The following is an 8,897-nucleotide window of genomic DNA, read 5'->3' as shown; positions in this document are numbered from 1 at the left end:
AATTGCAGCACCATTTTTCATTTCTCTGATTGTAATAATGTAGCATCACACCATATGTACAGTCATTGATGTACCTAGGGTAATAATGTCCATTGCATTCCACTGTTTTTCCTGATCCCCTACTACCTCCCCTTTGTCTAGTTGAAGTTCCTCCATTTTCCCTCCCAACCTTCCATTATGGATCAGAATCCACTTATCAGAGAGAACATTTAGCCTTTGGTTTTTGGGGATTGGCTTACTTCACTTACCATGATATTCTCAAACTCCAACCATTTACCTGCAAATGCTATAATTTTATTCACTTTTAATGCTGAGTAATATTCCACTGTGTATATATACCAATTTTCTTTATCCATTCATCTATTGAAGGGCATCTAGGTTGGTTCCACAGTTTAGCTATTGTGAATTGAGCTGCTATAAACATTGATATGGCTGTGTTACTATAGTATCCTGATTTGAAGTCCTTTGGGTACAGAATGAGGAGTGGGATAGCTGGGTCAAATGGTGGTTTCATTCCAAGTTTTCTAAGGAATCACCATACTGCTTTCCAGAGTGGTTGCACCAATTTGCAGTCCCACCAGCAATGTATGAGTGTGCCTTTCCCCCCACACCCTCGCCAATACTTATTATTGTTTGTATTCTTGATAACTTGGTTTATAATTTTTAAAATTGCTTTTTGTGTGTGTGTGATGAACTTGGGGCCTTGCACATGCTAGATAAGAGCTCTACCACTGAACTACATGCCAGACCCTAAAATGACTTTTGATAAAAGCAAAATGTATAATACATACTGAAAACATTCAAAGCAGGAAAGAATATACAATGAAAAATGTGTCCTCTCCCTTTTCTGGCTCCATTTCTCAGTTTTCCGTCCTAGAAGGGAAGGGACTACATATCCTTCCAGAGATTTTTCCATGCATTTATAAACATACACACATGGTAAGCATATTAACACATACATACTATGTAACGGTAAGACATACATGTAATTATCCTATCCACATGGTTCTGTACCTTTCTTTTTCCATTCAACAAAAGATCTAAAAGACTGTTTCAATTCAGTAGTATTAATATTTATTTTATATTTAATAACCAATTAAAAATCTATTTTATGCTAGGCATGATGGCACATGCCTATAGTCCCAGTGGCTAGGGAGGCTGAGGCAGGAGGATTGAGAGTTCAAAACTAGCCTAGCAACTTAGAGAGGCACTAAGCAATTCAGTGAGATCCTGTCTCTAAATAAAACACAAAATAGGGCTGGGAATGTGGCTAAGACACTTAAAAAATGCAGCCTCTTATAACCACTAAGCTATCTAAAGCAGAAGGTGTGTGCCGCACATATGGCAGTCCTTAACACGCTTTGGAGCCATGGCAGCCTGGGTTTAAATCCTGGCAACACTAATTTTTACCAGCTTTGAGTCCTAAGCCAGTTATTGAAGTGTCCTGAGCCCAATTTCTATAGCGGTAAAATGAGGGTGATAACAACAATATCACCTCAACAATATCAACCTCATGGAAATGCTGAGAGAACTAAAAATATAATTTATGTAAAAGTGTCTGACATCTGTTGACTTATATATTAATTTTATAACCACACCGTTTATTAAATATTATTTCACTTGAGCTTCCCATTTTATTGTTCGCTGTTCCCCAAAACCTGAATGGTACTCCAGTGAAGTTGAACCTGTCATCCTTAAAAATACCTCACATTCTCCTGCCTGGTACTATGTACTTTGGCCCCAGAAATGCTGAGAAAAGTCCCCACCTCGGTCAGTACTGTTTAGCAACAGTTCAGTTCAACAAATGTTGATAGGGCATTTACCAGGTAGTGGAGAAGGGGAAACCGTATAAAAGGGGACAGGACAAGGAAATTCCAGGAGGTGTCCCGAGTCTGCTCATGGGCTGAGTTGACAGACACAAGTGACTTACATGTTCCCTTCTGCTTTGAGCCCTCTGCAGACCTCTCAGTGACTCATTCTCCTTGAGGGCTTTTTTCTTTTTTTCCAGTGATGGGGATCAGGCCCCCAGACCTTACCCATACTAGAGCTACAGCCTAGCCCCATTCTTTTTGAAAAGGAAGGAGAACCTATTGGTAAGGTAATATTCTTTTTTTTTGAATTTTTCTCCACCCTTAATTGAAATCAGAATAAAATGCTAAGCAACGGTAGTTTCCCCAATCTCTGTGAAGCTACACAGCCATAAGGGGGCTGGGGATGGAGTGGAGAAATAAAAGAAGAATTAATACTCCTGTGGAAGCATGAAGCATGAACCTGTTGGAGAGGTAGCCTTGAGAGGGAACTCCTAGGGAAACCGTGCTCTTTGCTTTCCTGTGTTTGGAGGCGCTGCCAGTGAGAATGAGTGCTTGCTCTGTATGATTCCCCGGCAGCGCTCAGCCATCCTAGGAAGGTAGAAGCAGGACAGTTTCCATCTCTTACAGCCTCCTGGTAACTTGAACATACCCAGCATCCGCCCTCCTCAGGGTCTTCAGTGGCACTTAACTGACTTTCTGGGCAATTCTTTCTTGTGGGAAGCTGCCTGTGCATTGCACTGTAGGATGTTAGGCAGCATCCCTGGCCCCTACTCACCAGATTCCATAGCATCCCGTGCAGCTGTGACACTCAAACATGCATTCATACAGTGCTAGATGTCCCTTAGGGAACTAAACTGCTCTCACTGCTATAGCTGTTCCCTCTGCCTGGCACACTTTTCTCCCCTAAACTAATTTCTACCCATCCTTCCTTCAAGTCTTAATGCAGATCTGACCCTTGAGTCTATTCTGGCTCTTTTTTAATACTGCAGACTGTTTTCTTCCAATGACCTCACCTCCTCTACTTTCTTTTCCTTTCCTTTTTCTTTTTTTTTTCTTTCTTTCTTTCTTTTTTTTTTTTTTTTGTACCAGGGATTGAACTCAGGGGCACTCAATCATTGGGCCACATCCCCCGCCCTGTTTTATATTTTATTTAGAGACAGGGTCTCACCAAGTTGCTTAGCATCTCCCTTTTGCTGAGACTGGCTTTGAACTTGCAATCCTCCTGCTACTGTTCTTTTTTTATGACCATCTAATGTACTTGTTTTTATGTTTACATTTATCTTCTTGCACAAGAATAAAAGCTCTTTGAGGGAGCAGTTTTGTTTCCTGATAACCTCCTAGAGCATTTCCTCACACATGGTTAAAGAATTGTATGTACATACATACACATACAATATATTAATTATATTAATATATATTAATTAATTATAATTACTTATATATAAATATGAAAGACATATAGTGAAAAGTCCAGCTGTCACTCCTAGACTCTCTTTCCAGTTCTCTACCATTAAACCAGCCATCAATTTTTGATTATTCATGTGTCCTTCCAGAGTTTCTTTGTGCAAAGCCAAGCAAGTAGGAGTATATATTTATTGTCCGTTTTTTCAAACCAAAGTTGGCCTGCTAGATATCCATTCAACCACTTCATTTTCTCATTTAGGCTTATGTGCATTATGATCCTAGCTTTTCTATCTAGGAGGACTTTTGCCTTCCTGTGTGCATTGATCTTCCTTGTGGTTGAATTGAAACTTAGAGATCCTCAGCCTCATAAATACTGGCCATTGCTTCTACAGTTGTTTAACCAAGAAAAACTTGATTTGCCAGTTAAACTTGAATTCAGATTCTATCCAGACTCCAGCAGCTTTGGGCCGTCAGCAGGGCTGCCTGTCTTGATTCCTGCATAGGAGCTACTTATTCATCGACTTAAGTTTATATGTCATTTGATTACTTTGGATTATGTGACAAGCCTTTTTTTCTTTATGATATAAATTAAGTTGGTTCCCTCTAGGACAAGGCTGAGCATTGGCATACCTTGGAAATTGGCCAGCCTGTGGGTGCAGGGGGATCCCTGTGGACACAGAGAGGTTAGACCTTGACTTTTGAACAAGAATCTCTCAGAGCTCTCCCAGGCAGCATTTCCAGCTGTGCCTGCAGCAGAGGACCCAGACAGGAGAAGTTCAATGCTTAGCCCCAAATGTACTGGGAGTGACCTGGAACTCCAATGGGGAATGAGTCCCCTGGCTTTGCATGCAGAGGAAGAAAAATGCCCTGAGGGAGAAAAAGTGCCCTGCTTGGCCTCCAGCAATTCTGAAAGGCAGAACTGGGAGACCCAGAGACGGTTAGTTGCCTTGAGAGTCCAAATGTACAATAGACCCAAGGATTGGTTGGGGGGTGGAGAAGGAAAAATCTGGCCTGGTGCCAGGGTGTGACTTGGGGATGGACCCTTCATCCTATCAGACCAAATGAATCATGTTTTGAAATTAAGCACTTGGTGATTATTACCTTATCGGTCTTAAAACATTTAGCTTTCAACTTATCAGGCCTCAATGTATGACATTTCAACATTAGCCAAAAAGGCTGGAATTTTTTTTTTTAAGACCTTAAAGATAAAATACATACCAACCTTCAAAATTGTAAACAGAGAATTAGAATGACAGATCACTACTGGTTGAAGGAAGTCATTATCTTGGGGGGACACACAAAAGAACCTCTTCTCCTTTGGGAGGGACACGTTCGGGGCACAATGATTAAACCTTGCTTTTGTCTTCATACTTCCAAAAAGGTTGCAGCTGACAGAAGAACAGCTGGATCGTGCATCTGAGTGGGCAGAACCCGCACCTCTCGAGGGCGAACCGGTGAGGAAAGCCCGTGGGAGGGGCCGCACTCGTCCCTCCGCAGGGCCGCGATCTAATCAGCACTTGGAGGAGAGCGAGGGAAGGATTAGAAATGAGAGTCTGTGTTTATTTTTGTCTGGGATCTATGGAAATGTAGGTTTATGACTTGACTTGAGCTTTCACAGTTAAAATATATGGTGTCCAGAATGCGCTTGCTGCCAGCGCCGCCGGCCTCCTCGGGTTTCACAAGCAGCGTGGCCCGTGGGTCCCCCAGAGCCGCAGAGGGTCGCCTGTCTGGCCTCAGGTTTGGGGCGTTGGCATCAAACCCCTAGGGAGGTTTGACATTTGCAGGTGAATGGATGGAACTGGAGAATATTATGCTAAGTGGAATGAGCCAGTCCCAAAGAACCAAAGGCGGAATGTGGTCTCTGATATGTGGATGCTGATTCACAATGGGGTGCGTGTGTGTGTGTGTGTGTGTGTGTGTGTGTGTGTGTGTGTGTGTGTGTGAGAGAGAGAGAGAGAGAGAGAGAGAGAGAGAGAGAGGAATAGAGGTAACTGCACAGTGGTCATCTGTGCCCGTGGCCCTTTATCTTCACAGCAGTGGACTCCTGCGACAAAGGCAAGGACAGGTCTCCGAAAAACGATAGTTACGGGCTGCTGGAAAGAGGGGCGTCTACTGGTCTAAGTCAGTCTCTCTCTCTCTCTCTCTCTCTCTTTAGTACACATTACATTTATTTTAATATACATTTTAAAATATGCCCGAAGAAAACTACTAATGTTGTTCAAGTTTGAAAACAAGCTATTTTTATTTCTTTTTGGCAAGCTGTTCTCAAATCTTTGGTGATTTTTTTTTTTTTTTTTGATGGGGGAGACTCTAGTTACTTTAAAAAAAACAGCTTTTTGGAATACGATTCATGATCCATATAGCTCACCCATTTCAAGTGTACAAGTCATTAGGTTCTTAGTATTATTCACAGAGTTGTGCAGCCATCACCAAAATATAATTTTAGAGCATGTTCATCACCCCCAAAAGAAGCTGTACATATATTAACAGTTATTTCCCATGGTTTCCACTCCCTTTTGATACTTGGAAACTACTGAGCTACTTTCTTTATATATATTATTTGTAAAATATTAGTTATACTTGACAGTAGAATGCATTTGGACACTCAAATAAATGGAGAATAACTTCTCATTCTTCTGGTTGTACGTGATGTAGAGTTACACAGGTCATGTAATCATATATGCCCATAGAATAATAATATCCAATTCATTCTACTACCATTCCTACCTCCATCCCCCGCTCCTCCCTTCACTCCCCTCTGCCTCATCCAAAACACCTCTATTCTTCACACACACACACACACACACACACATCATTGTGAATTAGCATCGACATATCAGAGAAAACATTTGGCCTTTGTTTCTTTGGGAATGGCTTATTTCACTTAGCGTAATATTCTCCAGTCCCTGCATTTACCTGCAAATGTCATAATTTCATTCTTCTTTAAGGCTGAGTAATATTCCATTTTGTATATGTACCACATTTTCTTTATCCAGTCATCTGTTGAAGGGCATCTAGGTTGGTTCCATAGTTTAGTTATTGTGAATTGAGCTGCTATAAATATTGATGTGGCATGTATCACTGTAGTGTATGCTGATTTTAAGTCCTTTGGGTATAAACTGAGGAGAGGGATGACTGGATCAAATAGTAGTTCCACTCCAAGTTTTCTGAGGAATCTCCATACTGCTAAGCTACTTTCCATTGCTGTAGACTTGCTTATTCTGGACATGTCATATAAATGGAATAATGCAATATGTGGTCTTTGTGTCTGGCTTCCTTCGCTTAGCATGTGTTCAAGGTTCATTCATGTTGTAGCATCTATCAGTACTCCATTCCTTTTTTATGACTGTAAAATGTTTCATCACATGTACCATATTTTGTTTATCCATTTATCAGTTGATGAACATTTGAGATGCTTACACTTTTTAACTATTTTCAAATATGATATTGTAAACATTTGAAGACAAGTTTTTGTATGGATATATGTTTTCATTTCTCTTGGATACATATCTAAGAGTGAATTCCTGGGTCATATGTAAATTTTATGTTTAACATTTTGAGCAGCTGATGTTGAGAGCCACAGCCAAAGGGGCCCCAGCAAACTTCCAGCTATTTGATAGCCATAATCCCACCAAGACATCACTCGGGCATGTTCATCTGTATTTTGCCTTAGCCAAAAGTAAGCTTCTCTAAAATCATCTAAGATATTCCTGGTGCCATCATGATTATAAGAGGCTAGGACCACACTTGGACTGGAGTAGGCATTGCTTGTAACCCAGGTACAGTGTACTGCAAACATCATCAGCAGCATCAGCATCAACATAGTGACAATACTTTTTATATTAGGACCTAATCCCTCTTCAGTTTTTTCCTGTTCAGTTACATGTTTCCTCACTTTACCTGCCTTATCATACAAATTTCCTGGGTTTCTTTTATCATCCTCATCACTGCTGTCTTCCACAGGTGGATTTTCCCTTTTCATGTCATCCCCCAAATAGTGCTCAAAAACATTTGAGAAGGCAATTGCAGACAGCATACAGACAACTGGAGTCAAAGTCAACATCAGTCGCACCATCACTCCAGCAAAGTAGACAGCACTGATTGCATACAAAGCAACAAATACTCTTTCATCGTTGATATTTTTGATGCAGAACCATAGGCCTGCTGGGAAGGTACATACAAGAATATGTAGATCAAAGAAGAAAGACACCCAAGTCGTAGGTTGATGCTCAGACACTGATGCAATAATTGGAATGTGTATTTTTGCATACCCAGTGTCCCATAATGAATAAAACCTGCCACTCCACGGTGCAATGTAACCTGTGTAAGTCAAATAGATGACACTAAGAAACACAGCACCTGCAGCCAGCGATACACCCAAAAAGAAAAGGGTCTGGAACTCCTGTTTCGTTAATCGGTCTCTCAGATACTGCAAGAAAGCATAAGCTTGCAGCAATGCAAAGACACCTGCAGCTGCCATGTGTTCACTTGTTCTGATAGGCTGGAATCCCACAAAAGGTATCTGCATGGATAATATTAAACCCACAATGTAGAAAGTGCTATATGCTATGTAGACTCTTTTGCTGTATCTCTGCATCAGTAACAGCACAAATACATGCAGTGGAATAAGGTTGATGATAAACACATAACCACCCCAAGCAGAGACCATATAGAAATACGATAAACAGCAGCACATCGTCCAAAAAACTGACCCAGTTTTTACAGATTTTACCCACAAGTAGTATGTGAACTGAAGTGCAAAAATAGCAATGCCTTCATTATCAAAGGATCCAGCTACAGACCGAGATATGTAACCTGGTACAATAGCAATAAAACAAGCAGCTAAAAGTCCTGCTCCTTGGTTCCAAAGTTCTCTGGTAAGCAGGAAAGTAGATATAGATGTAAGGCCGCTAAAAGTTGGTGCAAGGAATACACATACATCTCTTATGTGAACTGTTATGTTCAATGTATTTAAAATCCAATGGATAAGGCCAGCTGTTATCATCAACCCTGGATAAACAGTACCACCTACTATTCTTCCTAGTGGATACCATGCTCTTTCATCAAACCAATTTAAAAATTCATAGAACCCATGAGATGCAAGATGATGTGTTGATCTATAGTTAAACCACGGGTCGAACTCGTGGATGATGCTCTCGAAGCGGATGACCGCGAAGAGCCGCGAGCTGAAGCCGGCAAGCCAGGCCAGGAAGAGGATGGTGAAGGAGAGCAACGACTGCCAGCCGGCCGGCTGCGACAACCCCCCCCCCCACACACAGCCCCGCGGGGGCCGATTTCGGCGGCGCCGCGCCGCCCGCCGCCTTGTACGCGCTCTGGGCCCCGGGTCCGTGGTGGCCCTGCCGGCTGTTCCCCAGGGCCATGAGACCGCTCCAAGGGGACGAGTTGAGCGACGACTTGTGCTTGCTCTCCGGGGCCGAGGGCTCCGCCATGTTGTGCCCCAGCGGCGGGTCTTGCTCTCCTCTTGGTGCTGATAACGCCAAGGTCGCGGGTTCGTTCCCCGTACGGGCCACCAAATGCCGAAGTCTGGCTTGGCACAAATCAGGAGCCACTTGTCAAAAAGAAACTAACTTTATTTTTAGAACTACAAACGCCAAACAAAACAGCTCCAGGGAAAAACCCTCAGAGCCCAACTGCCACCACCGGCTTCCACAAGCCTCTCTC

At 42.2% G+C, this 8,897-nt stretch overlaps 1 pseudogene; it reads right to left on the bottom strand.

Moving 5' to 3' along the window:
• Window positions 1-6,744: 6,744 nt before the first annotated feature.
• Window positions 6,745-8,691, bottom strand: LOC144368609 (dolichyl-diphosphooligosaccharide--protein glycosyltransferase subunit STT3B pseudogene; annotated as a pseudogene).
• Window positions 8,692-8,897: the final 206 nt, after the last annotated feature.

The sequence above is a fragment of the Ictidomys tridecemlineatus genome, chromosome 2 (assembly GCF_052094955.1).
Source record: "Ictidomys tridecemlineatus isolate mIctTri1 chromosome 2, mIctTri1.hap1, whole genome shotgun sequence".
Lineage (NCBI taxonomy): Eukaryota > Metazoa > Chordata > Mammalia > Rodentia > Sciuridae > Ictidomys > Ictidomys tridecemlineatus.
The sequence above is the reverse complement of the archived record's forward strand: the minus strand, read 5'-3'. Positions and strand labels throughout refer to the sequence as shown.